Genomic DNA, 16,385 nt, shown 5'->3' with positions numbered 1-16,385 from the left:
CTTAATTGATTCTGCCTGTGTCGGATCCCTGCAGCCTGGGGATGTAGGGCAGTGCAAGGAGGTGAAACCTTAGGGCAGTGATGGCGAACCTATGACACGCGTTTCAGAGGTGACACGCAAACTCATTTTTTTGGTTGATTTTTCTTTGTTAAATGGCATTTAAATATATCAAATAAATATCAAAAATATAAGTTTTTGTTTAACTATGGTTGCTAATATCAAAAAATTTCTATATGTGACATGGCACCAGAGTTAAGTTAGGGTTTTTCAAAATGCTGACACGCCGAGCTCAAAAGGCTCGCCATCACTGCCTTAGGGTCTCCCTCTATCTAATTACACTGGATCAACAAGTTGGCTTCAGTATGGCTGTACCTCAGTTCTACACAAGGCAACCTGAAAGGCAGCACCTTCAAACAGGAATAAGTGAGGATGGGGGAGATTAAAATGTGCAAGTGAGCCCTGACCAGTTTGGCTCAGTGGCTAGACCGTCAGCCTGTGGACTGAAGAGTCCCAGGTTCGATTCTGGTCAAGGGCATGTACCTTGGTTGCGGGCACATCCCCAGTAGGGGGTGTGCAGGAGGCAGCTGATGGATGTTTCTCTCTCATCGATGTTTCTAACTCTCTATCCCTCTCCCTTCCTCTCTGTAAAAAATCAATAAAATATATATTTTTAAAAATGTGCAAGTGATTGATGATGTGAGGCAGAGCCTACTCTATATTTGATGATACCATTCTAATCTATTGCTTCTCACTTCTGTGGACCAAAGCTAGGAGAGAGGAAATCAAACCCCAGGTTCTACTCTCATGCACCTTCCTCCCTTCCCAACTGTTGGTCTTATCACAACTGCAGCAGGGTGAGAAAAAGCTGGCTTTGCCTGCTCCCATTCCTGCTAGCAGCTAGACCGGTGGTCGGCAAACTACGGCTCACGAGCCACATGCGGCTCTTTGGCCCCTTGAGTGTGGCTCTTCCAAAAAATACCATGTGCAGGCGCGCACGTACAGTGTGATTGAAACTTCGTGGCCCATGAGCAGAAGTTGGTATTTTGTGGAAGAGCCACACTCAAGGGGCCAAAGAGCCGCATGTGGCTCGTGAGCCACAGTTTGCCGACCACTGAGCTAGACCATCCATAGGCAAAACTCAAGAATTTATTCCAACACTGGTAAACTATGGCTTTGAATGGCACACTTTTAAGCACAATGGAGTGAGGATTATTTTGTTCTTGTATTAGTTGGCAAAGCATTGTGTTTAGTATGTCATTGCAGCTCTGCTAAAAGAATGCCCTGTACAGTGACATTATCCGACTAAGCTCTCATCACAGTATTTCCAACTCACAGCAATGATCAGGAAAAAAAAAAACACGTAAAACTTCATAATAGAATTTCTTATCACAGCAGAATTCTGTCACAAAAATAAAACATGAAAATGAGACTGCCATCAAAGTAAGTTTCTGAGGGACGCATTTGTTAATCAAGCAAGGAAAGCCGGTCACTGACGGTAAGTTAATTAAATCATGTTTGTTTGCAGCAGCTGAAGAAATGTATCCAGAGAAAATAAATTTCTTCGAAACTATTAGCAGTTGCTGGCAGAGTTGAGAACATTGGGAGCAACGTCAATAGTCAATTAAAAAAGAACAGACAAATGATTTGAATGGTTTTCCTTGGCTCTTGATGAGTCAACAGATGTTCCAGCGGCTATGTTGTTTATCGGAGGAGTCAATGCAGAGTTTGAAGCGACTGAAGAATTCGTTTCTGAACCGTCTGTGTGAAAGAACGCACACAGAATGTCCTACAGCACCGTGCTTCTTGCACTTTAATGCGCACACAAATCAACCGGGGGAGTTGGTTAAAATGCAGATTTTGATTCCGTAGATCTGGGAATCTGCTTTTCCAACTAGCTCCCCAGGATGTCGATAGTGCTCAACCACACTCAGCAAAGCCAGAGCCTACTGAGAATGGGGCTGCCTCTGCAGCTTAGAGCTGTCGCCCCCAGGCCGGGCTGAGAAATGCATTATGGGTAGTAAAATATAAGCCTAAAAGGCATTTTGTGTGAGGGTCTAACTTTAAATGATACAAAGTGTTGGGGGTTTTGGTGGGGCAGTACACAGCAAATCTTTCCTATGTCTGAATTCGAAACTAATCCTATATAATAAGAGGCTAATATGCCAATCAACGGAACAGCGGAATGGCTGGTCGCTATGATGCGCACTGACCACCAGGTGGCAGACAGTGCAGGAGCTGCCCTCTGGTGGTCAGTGCGCTCCCACAGGGGGAGCACCACTCAGCCAGAGCCAAGCTCACAGATAGAGTTTCTCCTGCCTCTGCGGCAGTGCTAAGGATGTCCAGCTGACAGCTTAGGCCCACTCCCCAGGGCTCCCGGGCTGTGAAAGGGCGCAGACTGGGTTGAGGGACAACCCCCCAACCCTGAGTGCATGAATTTCATGCACCAGGCCTCTAGTTAAGATATAAGAGTAAGGCATAAAATCTCATACTTAACTAGAGGCCCGGTGCACAAAATTTGTGCACTGCGGGGCAAGGAGGGGAGTCCCTCAGCTTGGCCTGCACCTTCTCGCAGTCCGGGACCCCCGAGGGGTCCTTAGCACTGTGGTAGAGGTGGGAGAGACTCCGCCACTGCCACTTTGCTCGCCAGCCATGAGCCCGGCTTCTGGCTGAGCTGAGATCCCCCTGTGGGAGTGCACTGACCACCAGGGGGCAGCTACTTCATTGAGTGTCTGCCCCCTGGTGGTCAGTGAGCATCATAGTGACCAGTTATTCTGCCATTACGTCTATTTGCACATTAGGGTTTTATTATACGGGATACCAATAAAGCTATTTAGAGAAGGTGTATTAAATACGGACATTAAAGTGGGCTAACTAATCCTTATTTGAATTGAATGAAGTGAATTAACTTTCTGAAATAACAAACCAGACTCAGAGAAAGAGCCTGGACCCAGGCTCAGTGTGTGTTCAATGGCTAGTGAGAAGGCACACTTCCAGCAGACAGCAACCCCCAGGATAGGAGACCATGAGGGTCAGGGAGACTACTGGCAATGATATTTTAGAAAAGTCCCTCGAGAGCAGTGGTTCTCAACCTTGGCTGCACATTAGAATCACCTGGGAATCTTTTTAAAATCCTGATTTCTGGGCCTCATCCTCCGGAAATTCTGTTTCTTTGTTATGGGGTGGGGCCACAACATTAGTAACAAAGAAACAGAATTTCCAGAGGATGAGGCCCAGAAATCAGGATTTTAAAAAGATTCCCAGGTGATTCTCATGTGCAGCCAAGGTTGAGAACCGCTGCTCTAGATGGAGTGAGGAATGTTGTGACCTACTCAATCCTTGGGGAACTTCAAAAGAGCTTGCCAATAGACGAGGAATTATAACACTGGTTTGCAAGCACAGGTGACTGCCAGATCCATTATTACTCTCAATCCTAGGTTTTGCGGGCATATCTTTCACAAAAAGAATGCAAGATAGAGCAGGGTCATGGATCTACATCCTCGCTGTCACAGGGCTGGGGAAGAATAATTAGCCTTCTCCGCTTCTAGAGACCCAGCTGCATATGATTGGAAATTCCTAAGATGTTCCAAACGCTGATGGGTCAAAAAATAAATTAGTTAATTAAAACGGACCGATGCCATGCAGCCATGGCCTCACTTGGTACTTGGTTCTCCACCTGTGCATTCATTGTGCATCCGCACCTGTGGTTGCTACTGCCTTCCAGGTGTCTCTCCATGCTTTTGACTTTGGCGGCACAGTTGAAGTGCTCTTGCCCACTCCATCTTTATGGTCAGACTCTGGAGTCTCCCCCTCTTTTTTTTTCTTCTTCCAGTACATTTGAGAGTGTCCTCCACGGTCTCTTTATCTGGGGTGGAGCTATGGACGCCCTCATCACACCTCCATGTGTACTGTGTTCCTCTCGCCACCATCCCAGGGACTCCTGGGTTTACATCATTCCAGCAGGTTCCCCAACTCTCCTTCAGCAGACTCACTTCTTTGATTGAAGAGGATCGGCCACCGCCCTTGGGTAAGTCACTCAACCAAGCTGGAGTGCAGTTCTCTTTGTTTTGTATAGCAAGGAAGGGTCAGTAAATGCTTCTTCCGTGTTCCTTTGAAATCTGAAATTCTGATTCTGTGATTGTGATTTGGCTAAATACTTAAGAAAAAGTAGAGCTGTCGTGGGTTTTTTGTTGTTGTTTGTTTGTTTTTTAATGCAAGGACCACACCTCAGACAAACTTGGGGTATGTATTTTTTAAAACCGCCCCCAGATAATTGTATTAGTCTGCTCGGACTGCCATGCCAAAATACCACACACAGTCCGGGTGGCTCAAGCAACAGAAATTTAATTTTGCCAAGTTCCGGAGGCTAGCAGTGCAAGATCATGCTGGGTTGTGGTGTGTCCTCTCCTAGTCTGGAGATGGTCACCTCCCCACTATGTCCTCCCTGAGCCTCTCCTCGGTGTGCCTGTGGAGAGACAGAGATCTCTTCCTAGTAGAGCTGTTGTTTTCATGGTCTTAGCAACCTTTCTAAATTTTTTTTTAAAAAATCACTTAATCTAAATGATTGACAGATCATTTAATCTAAATCAAAACATCACACAAGGTCCCACACACAGAATCAGTAGCATAACAACTCCACTATTTAAAACTGAGAAAATTTGGTGGGTGATTATATTGTTTTCAGCTACAAGTGACTTTACTAAATGAGACAGCATTCAAATGTATTTAATTTAGAGCTCCAGTGGGGTAGTATATAAAAAAGAGCTTAAAGCAAATCAACTATAATCATTTCTTTGTTGATTCATACACTGAATAACCAGATCTGTCCTAACAGCATGCAGCTGGGTTTTTTGTTTGTTTAAGAACAAAGATGCTTAATCATAACTATTAATATATGCTTACAGACATAATTTATGTGTAATCATTCTTCAATTACATTTTATTTAAATATGGAGAGTGTTTCCCAGGGGGTGTGTTTTATAAAACATTGAGGAACACAGTCTTAGATTTGAAAGTCTACGGTTGCTTTTTTTGCAACCCCATAAGGATTTGCTGGGTTGCATTCCAAAGGCCTGCCTTCCCATTCCAGTTTTACTTATCTATTTATTTTGGTGAAACCCACAGAAATGTGTAGCTGGAGAGGTTAAGTTGATAGAGCTAAATATACGGGATTTAAAAGCAGGAAGTTGAAATCTTGTTGCCTGTTCACATCTCTTTTCTTGGTGAGTAGGAAACAAGGTCACTTGCTAAGATTGTGAGAAAACTGAAGATCATTTAACATTCCCAAATGTTACAGATGAAGATGCAATGGGCTAGGGAGTTTGAGTGACTTCTTTAACATTTCCCTGAGAATTTACTTAGTTCCTTTTTATGATTGATCATAAGTATTTGAAGCTTTAGTTACTCAAGTAACAGAAATACACCTCCTCCCCTCATATTGTGGAGAAAAAGGGGAAAAAAGGCTCCAGGTAAAAGGGCCCTAAGAAAAACACCAACATAACCAATAATGGTATTTTTGGATTGTGTACTGTGGGCCATTTTATTATCTTGGATAATTTTTTTTTTATTTCCCAAGTGACCTCGAATTAGCATGGCTTGCTTCTTTAAGAAAAACTTGAAACCCTATATAATAAAAGGGTAATATGCAAATAGACCCAAACAGTGGAACAACTGGTCACTATGATGTGCACTGACCACCAGGGTGAAGATGCTCAATGCAGGAGCTGCTCCGCTGGTGGTCAGTGCACTCCCACAGGGGGAGCGCAGCTCAGCCAGAAGCTGGGCTGATGACTTGTGGCTGGCGAGTGCAGCAGCAGTGGCGGGAGCCTCTCCCACCTCTGCGGAAGCACTAAGGATGTCCGACTAATGACTTAGGAAGTGGGCCTAAGCTGTCAGTCAGACATCCCCCAATGGCTCCTGGACTGTGAAAGGGCGCAAGCCAGGCTTAGGGACCCCTGCACCCCAGTGCATGAATGTCATGTACCTGGCCTCTAGTAAAATAACATAAGACCTTAAGATAGTAATTGAAAATCTCAGCAGTACTTTCAAGGGCCATAATACCTACAGAGTAAACACTGCTGTGATCAGTTTGATGTAGTCCATGTTTAACTTCTATCTCTTTATTATGCTGGCTGCACATAACCCCCGAATCCGAGTGCCTAATGATCAGAAATATATCAGGATACTGAATAGCAAGAGTAAGCAAAAACCAGTGAGGCAGAGAGGATCATGGAGAATTCATAGTTGGCCTAGAGACCCTGAGCCAGCAGTGGAGGGAGAAGAGAACCTGAGTCATCATAAAGGCAGAGCATCGCATGAAGAGCAGCAGACATCTACTCTTCAGGGACAAGATAATAGCATTGACAGAGCTGCTCTTATCACGATAGCTTTTTAGTGCCCTTCGAGGCCCGTATATCCTGTTCTTTAGTTCTGTGGCTGATGAGATTAGTTTGCTCTTTCTCTGCTTTTCATATGTTCTTAAAACACAAGCCATCAAGTGAGGCAACCTACAGATGTACCAGCTCCTTGCAGCCTACAAGAAGCTAACTGGCATAGACAGATATTTAGGTTGAATCCAATTTTTTAAAATGCTGTGATAAACAGCCTAGAAGGTCATTTTTTTTTTAAATATGTCTGTGTTTCAAGTTATTTACCTTAGAACTGAGCTCCAGAATAAAAATGAACAGGTAAATGGGTAAAGAACTTTTTGATACTATCAAACAGCTTTTCAACTATTGCTTTATTACTGAGGCTTATTATTTTGGGATGATTTTACATCCTTCAACTTCTTATGTTGTCCATTTTTTGTTTCTATTCATGTCTCTATGCCTGCGCTCTATTTGGGTGGACTCAATCCTCATTTGCAACATGCTTCTACCTTCCCTGACCCTATGAGGAAGGAGGCAAAAGGTAAGCTTTGATTTCCACCATCTCTTCTTGATATGAAAATTAGTCTTCTGGTGCATCCTCCCAATTCTGCCTGCTTCCTGCTTGAACTGCCAGGAACTGTAGCAGTCATTTGAAACTAAAAATATAAAAGCTACATGCTAAGAATGCATGAGCCAAAAGGTCTACCTTGGTCATGGTTGGAGTTTATGTGTCAGCCCTGCAGTGATTGACATAGAATTGTGGGGGCTGTGCTGACGGCTTAGTCGTGGGCCTCCTGCTGCTACTCCCTCCTTCAAGGCCAAATCTGTGCAGAGGCCTAATAAGCTTACATAAGTTTGAGGCATTGCAGAGAAAATAGAACCATTGCCAGGGTGCAAAGAGATATTATTTTGACAATATTTGCAAGTGCCAAAACTCCTTGAATATCTTTTTAAAATTTATTTATTTGTTTGAGAGAGAGAGAAACGTTGACTTGCTGTTCCACCCATTCATGCACTCCAACCAGTTGAATGACCTAGCCAAGGCACTGCTTGAATATCCTGACTATCTATCAGTAGAGAGTGGGGTAATAAAGAACTATATATCGCCCAGCAGTTGTGGCTCAGTGGTTGAGCATCAACCTATGAACCAGGAGGTCATGGTTCTATTCCTGGTCAGGGCACATGCTCAGGTTGTGGGCTCAGTCCCCCGTGGGGGGTGTGCTGGAGGTTCAATGATTCTCTCTCCTCATAGATGTTTCTATCTCTCTCTCCCTCTCCCTTCCTATCTGAAATCAGTAAAAATATACTTTTAAAAATTGAATGATTTTGATGATTTTGAAAGATTAAGCTTTCCCTTCTCTCCTGCCTGTCGTCTCTTAACTCTCTACCTCTGATGAAAGTGATGAAACATAGTGAAATGGAAAGGGGGTAGGGGAAGGGTGTCGAAACATAAACTATTCACATTATAGAAAATATTGAAAAATTAGGATTGGATCTTGACTGTTTCTGAGTCCTAATCCATTTTTTTTCCAACCTGTTTTTTTTTTTTAATTTAAATTCTTTATTGTTGAAAGTATTACATATGTCTCCTTTCCCCCCCCCCCCCCCCCCCCCCATTGACCTCTCCCCAGCCGCTCCCAACCTGAGTCCTAATTTTCAAGGACTACTTTCAGTTTTAGGAACTGATGACTTCTTTCTCTGATAATATCTCTTCACCTTTGAGATTCTCACTCCATCTCATGTCTTCCTACTTCCCACACTGCCCACATTTGCCTCCCAGGTCTCCTTGGCTCTGACCTACTTTCTTGCTGCCACCTCCTCCGGGTTTCCTCATCCCCTTAGCCTGTGTCTTCTTCTGTCCTGAGGACACACCGGGCTTCCTTACTTCTCTGTGGGGAGCATCAGTCTATTAGACGGAGCGTCAATGGGCACCTGGAGTCCATACCAAGTTCCACACCGCTTTTTTCACAAAAAATCATTTAGTTCTCAGAAGTGGGATAAAGGAATGGGGCACTGCTGGCTGAGTTGCGCTGTGTTCAAGAACAATCCAGGTATGGAATGTTCCAGGCTGTGTTGAAGGCCGCCCGTACTGCTAATTTTAGCAAGGCGGAAGAGGAAGGGAGAATACTAATTAGAGCCTGAGGAGAGAGCTAAAGGAGTTGACGGAATGGTTTGTCAAGCTAAACAAGGAAAGAAAAAGAACCAAGGAATGGTGTCAGAAAGGGATTCGGCAGCTAATCTGTTGAACACTGTGCCCACTCTGGCCTTCTTTCTGGTGGTCCAGTGCAGGTCACTGAGTCAGGATATGTTCTTCAAGGTTCACGGTCAAGAGCAATAGCCCTGGTGTTTCTAAAGAAGAACTTTTGGGGGGAATGGCAGGGTCCACCCGATAGAAATAAATGTGTACATGCTTTAGTATATTTCCCATGTTGTGATTTAATTTAGGATAAAAAAAAACATAAAGTAAGCATTGCATCTAAAAATATTGTAATACTTCAACCATCATTCTTATCTACTAAAATCCAGAGTAATTTTTAATGTGATGACAACCAATAGCAGGTGCTTTCCATGATTTTGTGCCCAACCAAGTAGATTAGTGTTTTCTGGGCAAAAACATTAGTAATTCATGGGAAGCCCTTGGCTTGAAGCAGGGCCAAATGAGGCAGTGCCAAATACTAGCAGTGCTTGCGGAGTTGATGCTATTGGCTCCTCTTTAATGATGAAATCATCCCTGAAGCCATTTGACTCATGTCAAGAACTGATGATCCAAAGCGAGTGACCTATTTAATGCTTAATCCCCTGAGCCCTGACTTCTTTCTGCTCAGCACCCTGAGGCAGCCCAGAGGACCTGACTACTCATGAGGATGTAAGTAAACCACCCCCACCCAGGACACTGCTCCCCTCTACAGGGGTGTTTGCTGCAAAGGCCTGTGGCCTCTTCCTGCCCGTGTTAAGCAACTCAGGCACACACTACCAGGGTCATGGCGAGAAACTCCAACTCTCACAACAGGGGAAGAAAACCGAAGACCGAAACCTTCAAGCAAGAAGCTCAGAAGCAAAACTCCGTGGAAGGGAGAGAAATGAGGCGACTGCCCTGGGCACACCGGGCAGGTGACTGAACACACCTGCAGGAAGGGAGCTTGCAAGTCGGGAGGAGTTAGGGCTGGTGCCACCGTGGTGTTGGTGGAGAGGAAGAGGGAAGGTGCACTCATGAGGAAAAGTACGGGTCCCACGTGCAGAGATGGGAATGGGAGCCTGCTGGTTAAATGCTGTAAAGAAGAAAATGTCCAGCAGGTGGCAGCACCAGATAAGTGGAGTAGAGCAAGGCTGCAAGGCCCCAGTCCAGCTCATCGGGCATACTCCTCGGCACTGGAACTTTCTCTGGTGGGATGTCATTTAGTGAGAGGCCTTGAGTTCCTCTGCATTCCCAGCACCTAGCACAGTGCCTGTCACATGCTGGGTTATACTTGCTGATTGAGTCGATCAACTCATTGAAAGAATGAATGAATAAAGACATTTTGAAAATCCCCCTAAATTAGAAAATAGCCATCATTTGACGTGGTCCTGTTCCTTACTTCTTATCCCATCACTACCATTTGTCATGTTAATTACAAATGTAATTAGTTTTAGCAATAATAATGACAACACACCCTGCTAGATTAATTCTCTACTCACCCTTGTGGCAACCTACAGCCTTATTCTCTACTTAATTAAATTTTTCCTATCTCTCTCAGAGACTTTAAAAAATCATGGAGTTTTTTTTAAAAACCTGAGATTAGAGATACAGCAGCTAAAACTCCAGGTTTAAAACTATTCATCTACGTTTGGATGTTGATGTTTGTAAGGAAGGCAATAGACATTCTTTGATCAGGTGTACTTTTTTTTTTTTAACCAATGACTTGTTTGACAACTTTGATTATTTTGAATTTACTCTAAAACAAAAATCCTTTTTTTCCCCATTGGCCTTCCTTGAAATATACTATTATGCTGCGGCTTGTCCTTTTTTTTAGAATCTTGCTTACTAATAATAATTTGAGGTAATAAAAATAAAAAGGCGAAATAAAGTGAGAGCTTGCTGTGCACCAGGCGCTGTGCTGTATTGGGGTAGGATGATGATTACCTAACTATCACTCTTAAGAGTGTAAAAAAATCCTTATCCTAACTTACCCAGTTTGGCTCAGTGGATGGAGCATTGGCCTGCAGACAAGGGTTCGGGGTTCAATTCTGGTCAAGGGCATGTATCTTGGCTGAAAGTTTGATCTCCAGCCCTGGTTGGGGTGTGTGCAGGAAGCAACCAACAAATCTCTCTCTCTCTCTCTCTCTCTCTCTCTCTCTCTCTCTCTCTCCCATCCACTATCTCTAAGAATCAATGGGAAAATATCCTTAGGTAAGGATTAACAAAAGACAAAATCATCCTTGCTTAACCAGGGCACAAAGTAGCCACATTGGGCACCAAAATAAGACCTTCCATATTGACCTATCAGAATGAGGGATAGCCAAACTTCCCATAGAAAAGACCTTTGCTGATAAAATAATGGCAGTGAGCACCACTGAGTTAAGCATGAGGGGCAATTTATGCATATGTATTTTTTTTTTGAGGGCAAGAATGTTATATATTTTCATATACCTGACACCTCACCCAGAATCTGGCATATCAATAAATATTTACTGAATGTGTAGAGACTATCAGGACATATCTCACTGATCAATGGTACTTGAATCAGAGCCACGTTCTCAGCAGAAGAATCGGAGAGCAGATTGTGAGAGCCAGCATTCAGCAGTATCATAAGAATGGGACCAAAAACCCAGATAGCATCATCTGGAAACAATGACACCCTTGATTATCTCTCTCATCTTCGGAACTCCTATCCCTATTGTTCAACCCTGTCACGCCTAATCATTTTACTACTGCCTTTACACCTTTATTATACAAAGTGGGGCAGAAGTGGGTTTACAGTTGTGAGCTCGAAACACTGAGTTTACTCTTGTATTATTATTGAGTAATTTTTGTATTATTTTCCATACAAACAACTGTAACCCTACTTTTGCCCCACCCTATATATTAAATGAAACTTTCCTGAATTCAAAGAGCCCATTTGAGTCCTTTCTATCCATAATGGGAAACTTCTGAGGTATCCTTAGTCTCCCTAATGCTAGAAGAATATTGGATCCTACAAACAATAGTCTTCAACAGAGATGGTCCCCAGCATCAAGTTAATTCCTATTCTCTTCTCTTTCTGCCTGCTCTCCCTAGGCAATCTCATCCCCACCCATCATTGCTACACCAGTAACTGGATCTTTGCCTGCAATCTAGATCTGTCTCCTGGGTCCAAGCCCATACATACAGCTAATTGCCTACTATACATCTCAGCCTAGACATTTCATAGCGACTTTGAATATATCATATCAAAGATCAAATCTGGGAGCTTCTGGTTTAAGATGACAGATTGAATATATCAACTTATCTTTTTTTTTTTTTTTCAAAAATCACATTAAAAGCAGGGTAAGGAAACAAAGAGGTGTGGATGTGCCCAACCCCACCCAACCCAGAGAAGGCGAGAGAGGAGTAGAGATTCCAACAAAGATCTGGAAGTCAGGAGATGGGTGAAGAGGGGTACCTGATGTTCAGAGGGAAATAAGCTACAGCCTAGAACACCCGAAAATGAGACACAGCCAATGAAGGAGCCAAACTGTCTGGAATAAACTCAGAAGTACTCTCAACTTGCAGACTCCAAATTCTACAGAAGGAAAGACAGTGAGAAACAAGCAGAAAACAAAAGTACTTCAGGGTCTTTGGAAATATTGAGAATGATTATGTATCCATAAATCAAAAGCAGGGTAAAAGCTATGAATGCCAAAATGTCACGTGTCTCCATCAACCTGCTACTACCCCTTATCTCAGTGAATGGCCCCCTCATCCACCCAGCTTCCCAAGCCAGAAAGTTGAAAATGATCCTTTTTTCTTCCCTTCTCTTCATGCCTCAGTCAATAAACGAAGGGCTGATCCAACCTCCTCTCTCTCCTCCCCACAGCCACTGCCATTTGTTATGTCTTTCCTGAGTTCTCTCAGCAGCTTTATTTCTAGTCTGTAATTCTACTTTGAATTCTTCCCAAATCCTTCTCCAGGACCCATCCTTTCTAACCAGCCCGGCATCTGGCACACTGCCCTTCACCCAGGGGGTGCTCCGTAACGATCTTGAGTGATATCTGACCATCTGTCCAGCCCCACATTTTCACAACTTCATCCTTTGTTCTTTATACCCCATTCATGCGAACTTACTTTCTGTTCTTCCTCAAAATGTGTCTCCCTTTTAAAACATGTGCTGTTCTCTCTGCCTGGAACCCTTATTCTCTTTATTGTCATGGAAACACCTTTCAAACTCAGCTCAAGTGTTACTTCCCCTGAGGAAGTCCCCGAATTTTCCAGGACTGACAAGGGACTCCTGGTCTTCCCAGGCCTTCACTACAGCGCTTAGGTGTTAAATGGTACGTTTCCTGTTTCCAAGAGCAGACTTAGGGCAGGGACCAATCCTTTTAGCTTTGTATCCCTTGCACACATCTCACATGGATGAATGATCCTAGTCATAGCAGATGGAAACTCACAATATCATCCATATAGTGCCTCCCCTTAGGCCCTAAGGCAGTGATGGCGAACCTTTTGAGTTCGGTGTGTCAGCATTTTGAAAAACCTTAACTTAACTCTGGTGCCGTGTCACATATAGAAATTTTTTGATATTTGCAACCATAGTAAAACAAAGATTTATATTTTTGATATTTATTTAATATATTTAAATGCCATTTAACAAAGCAAAATCAACCAAAAAAATGAGTTCGCGTGTCACCTCTGACCCGCGTGTCATAGGTCGCCATCACTGCCCTAAGGCTTAGGGCAATGGAGTATTATCATTCTCGTTTTGTTAGTTGAGGTCACTGAAATACAGAGAGTAAGTGACTTGTTTAAGGTTGCAAAGCTGGAGCTCACAGTTTGTATGTGTGATGGGGAGGGGAGGGCATGGTGATCGTAACTAAAATCCTGTTCCCTACCTTCTTATACAGTGATCTTTCCACCACAGGATGACACCTCTTACTAATCTATTCTCGTTTACTAAAGAAACCCAACGAGATAAAAAATATATACCCCCCTCCCCCCCGAAAAAAAAAATTGCCCAAATGAAAGACATTACTTCCTTTAAAATAATGACAATTATTACAGGGTATTTTTTAAGCCTGGCCTTATTCTGAGCCAGGAGGAACATTTTGAAATCATGCATTTATTCATTAGGCTCTATGTCCCATATATAATTTTCTATTATAACAAACTAGCAAGCAAATGCTTCCACAGGTTATCACATTCCGTTCTCCCCTTCTTCCCTTATTGCACTTCTGATACATACGCTAAAGGTGGCAAATGGGCCAAATATTATCAGTGTGCTGGCCGGCCCCAACTGTTTTGGTCTCTACCTCAGCACATTCCCAGTTTTTCTACTGTATTTCTTCTCTGAATACATCTTCCCTGAGCAGCCTTATCCATTTCATTTTGTTGTAACCTACATGCTAATGACTCCCAAATCATGGTTTTAAAAAGCAACTTCTCCCAAGAACGGAAGACCCCAATTTCTAAGAGCTTCCCACACAATGCCATATATAAAGCCTGCTAAACCTTAAAAATAAAATGTCTAAAATACAGTCATCACTTTACCAAAACCCATTTCTCTCTTTGTTAAAGGCGTCGCCGTCCTCCCAGAGATAATGGCCCAGAATCCCAGTCACACTTTGTAGTCGTCTGCTGTCCTTGCTATGCTTCCGTTAGGAAAGCTGGGCCGGCTCCACAACCCACAAGGAGCTCCCCTGTGGCCGTGCTCATAATACCCTCCCTTACCCCAACCATGATTTTCTGGTAGAAGCTGCCAAACACAGCACCTCATATATCAGGGCTAGTGACTGACCCAAGAGATGGATATGTACCCAAGTCCCCGTGGTGTCCATCTCTGGAAAAGCTCTAGCTGGCCCCGGGGAAGGTCCCATCATTCTTTAGTCTCTCAGCTACAATGATCCTCAAGGAAGGAGAGAGCTTTGCCATCATATGAAAGTACGAAGGATGCCTTCGAAGAGAGAATACGGAGGAAGAAGGATATCCGAGGCCCTGATCCAACCTGGTTTTATCTTTGTCGTTCCCAAAGTTAGATTAGCAACCTACTTTTGCAAATAAATGCCTTTCTTTTTTAACTTTTTCGATGAATCAACTTGAGCTTCTGTCATTTACAAAACTTAAACCTTTCTCCTGTTAATCTGTTTCTTTTCTTTTTTTTCTTTTTTTGTGTGTATACCCTTTATTTTTATTTATTTATTTTTTATTAATTAAATCTTTATTGTTCAGATTATTACATTTGTTCCTCTTTTTCCCCCCATAACTCCCCTCCACCCAGTTCTCATCCCTCCCTCCTCCCTCACTCCCCACCTGCTGTCCTCATCCATAGGTGCACGATTTTTGACCAATCTCTTCCCGCATCCTCCTCACCCCTTCCCCCTCAAGAATAGCTAGTCTACTCCCTTTCTATGCCCCTGATTCTATTATAATCACCAGTTCATTCTGTTCATCAGATTATTCACTTGATTTTCAGATTCACTTGTTGATAGATGTGTATTTGTTGTTCATAATTTGTATCTTTACCTTTTTCTTCTTCTTCCTCTTCTTCTTAAAGGATACCTTTCAGCATTTCATATAATACTGGTTTGGTGGTGATGAACTCCTTTAGCTTTTTCTTATCTGTGAAGCTCTTTATCTGACCTTCAATTCTGAATGATAGCTTTGCTAGATAAAGTAATCTTGGTTGTTGGTTCTTGGCATTCATCACTTTGAATATTTCTTGCCACTCCCTTCTGGCCTGCAAAGTTTCTGTTGAGAAATCAGCTGACAGTCGTATGGGTACTCCTTTGTAGGTAACTGACTTTCTTTCTCTTGCTGCTTTTAAGAGTCTCTCTTTGTCTTTTGCTCTTGGGGTGTCTTGGTGTGGTCCTCTTTGGATTCCTTTTGTTTGGGGTTCTCTGCGCTTCCTGGACCTGTAAGTCTATTTCTTTCACCAAGTAGGGGAAGTTTTCTGTCATTATTTCTTCAAATAGGTTTTCAATATCTTGCTCTCTCTCTTCTTCTGGCACCCCTATAATTCTGATGTTGGTATGCTTGAAGCTGTCCCAGAGGTTCCTTACCCTATCTTCATATTTTTGGATTCTTTTTTCATTTTGCTTTTCTGGTTGGGTGTTTTTTGCTTCTTCATATTTCAAATCTTTGACTTGATTCTTGCGCTCCTCTGGTCTGCTGTTGGGAGTCTGTATAATATTCTTTATTTCAGTCAGTGTATGCTTAATTTCTAGTTGGTCCTTTATCACAACCTCGAGGGTCTCATTAGATTTCTTGTAGATCTCATTAAGTTTATCGGTAGTTTCTAGAAAATTCTTGAAAAACCTTAAAAGTGTGGTTTTGAACTCTATATCCAGTAGTTTGCTTTCCTCCATTTCTGTCATTTGTGTCCTTTTTCTTTGTCTCCGCCTTTTTTATGCTTCCCTGTGTTGATAAAGTGGTTTTCTGTGCTGAGTGTCCTCTAGGGCCCAGTGGTTCAGCCTCCTCAATTACCTGAGGAGGACACTCTTGGTGTACCCCCTGTGGTCTTTGTGCACAGTCTTGTTGTAGTTAAGCCTTGATTGTTGTAGTTATCACTGGGAGGAATTGACCTCCAGGCCAATTGGCTGTGAGAATCAGCTGTGTCTGCAGTGGGAGAACTTCTGTGCTGGAGACACTCCGGGGCAAGACTTGCTTCAATGGGGCTTTGGTGATCACTGAGTCTGCCCCCTGAGTGTGTCCCTTATGGTTCCACAGGGCTGCAAACTGGATGGTCCCACTCTGACCTCTGGGTTTTCTGGCTCCTGGATCTCTAGAGAGGTGCTAATCTAGCCTTTGCCTGAGGCTATCCAGCAAAAGCCTCCCTGCAGGGCTTGGGCAGGGTGGGTCCCACGGGATCAACA

The sequence above is a fragment of the Myotis nattereri genome, assembly GCF_964212035.1.
Source record: "Myotis nattereri genome assembly, chromosome: 2".
Classification (NCBI taxonomy): Eukaryota; Metazoa; Chordata; class Mammalia; order Chiroptera; family Vespertilionidae; genus Myotis; species Myotis nattereri.
The sequence above is the reverse complement of the archived record's forward strand: the minus strand, read 5'-3'. Positions refer to the sequence as shown.